The sequence below is a fragment of the Schistocerca piceifrons genome, chromosome 6 (genome assembly GCF_021461385.2).
Source record: "Schistocerca piceifrons isolate TAMUIC-IGC-003096 chromosome 6, iqSchPice1.1, whole genome shotgun sequence".
In the NCBI taxonomy this organism is placed as follows: Eukaryota; Metazoa; Arthropoda; class Insecta; order Orthoptera; family Acrididae; genus Schistocerca; species Schistocerca piceifrons.
In genome coordinates, this window is record NC_060143.1 from 452,932,560 (window position 1) to 452,934,436 (window position 1,877).

Consider the following 1,877-nt stretch of genomic DNA (forward strand, 5'->3'; position numbering starts at 1 on the left):
ACATTTGTATATGTAGCATTAAAACATTATAACGTAGCATCCATTTTATGTAAATGATTATGGCATTTAAACAGTTACATTATATAGGTGTTTAAATCAATTACTAACTCCACAGACCTCACCACACACACCACTCCTGCTGCTCCAAATGCCCCCACTACTGCCAAGCATTTGTGTAGTGTTCAGTGCTATAGTAGGAGTGTCATTGACATTTGGTTTTGTTAAACAAAGAGAAAGGATTTTTTAAACATTTACAATGAAGTGAGGACATTTGGCATTTTTATTCAAGTGGTAATAATGGAGCAAGAATGTTCTTAATGACCATTATGCTGGAGTAATATAGATACTTTTATTTGAACACTATAATGATGAAGCAGTGACGTTTTTATTTAAACATTATAACATGTTACTTAAACCATTACACTGCAGTTTAAGATTCAGATATGCTTGAAAGATTGGGACTTATGTGAGGAGAACTAGCAGCCTGTACAGGACTGACCACATCCTACCCTGTCCCTACAGCATAGGAGCACTGAATCAGGCAATGACCAGTGTGCAGCATCTGGCATTACCTCCCTACTCATCCTCACTATTGTGGCCAGTGCATTCTGGTTGTCTCCAACCTGCCTCCCTGCACCAGGACTGCCATATGCCACAGACCACACCAACCCACAGTGTCACCTCTCTGGCATAACTTACAGCAGGTCAACAGGACTCCAGGCAGTTACCTGCACCCCCCATCCATTGCTGTCTCCAACTTGCACATGTGAGAGTCCTCCGGATGTTCTGTTGATGCCAGAAAAAATTTCCTCATTGCCACTGATAACCAAATATACTCTAATTCCCATGCTTCATCTCTAAAGATAGATGGTTTGCAGGTGTTCCATACTATTCTGATGCTGAGAACCAGACAATATACATGTTCCCATGCAGTAACCTGACTGCATAAGTGCAGAAGATGAGGGACTACTGCACTCTTTGTTCCAGGCAAGTCTTGACCCACATGCTTCGGTATATCGGAGGATGACGATATATATGTGTGTGTGTGTGTGTGTGTGTGTGTGTGTGTGTGTGTGTGTGTGTACAGATTCTAACTACTTCATTATCAAAGAAATGCGTTAACATAGCTAAATGAAGGTGAAGTCAAGTTTGTTTCATTCAATGTGATCACCTCATCAAGATTGTCATTCTCAAATTTGTGAACACTTCAAGTAAGAAACATAGCTATGTGGTTAACAGAGTAGAATGTGAACTGCCAGCAATGGATTATTATACAGTGGCACACATTATGATAAACGATGACAGAAAATGACTTTTATGAAGCAGCGGCTGCTCTATGAAGTTAATGTACACAATACTGAGAAGTATGATTGTCTAAATTAGGGTCAAAAAAATTAGGTTTTGTATTGTTTACAAGAAACCAAATGACATTATGTCCCATTGAAAATGTCCTTTTAATTATGGATTGGTGAAATAATTATAAAAATGTTTAAAAATGAGTGTAACATGAGTGTGAAGTTAAAAATACATATAGGTGCTATAGCTCGATCAGTAAAGTAATCATTATAAGCAAAAATAGCTCATGCAAAAAATAACATACCTTCATTACCATACTCCCTAACTGACTGTTGCCTAATGACCACACCTAGGTACTGACAATGATAGCAGACAAGTTTATGTATGTATGCGTGTGTATTCATTTTTTAAACTCATTATTGTCATTGTCATTTCAGGTGACATAATCAAGCACCTACTGCCAAAAACATCACAAGGGGGCATACCAGAGGTGAAAATATAAATTTTCAGCACAGGATACCCACTATCTAAAATAATAAACCAATTCTTTGAACAAGGAAGCTTCGCAGAGGTGCTGAAGT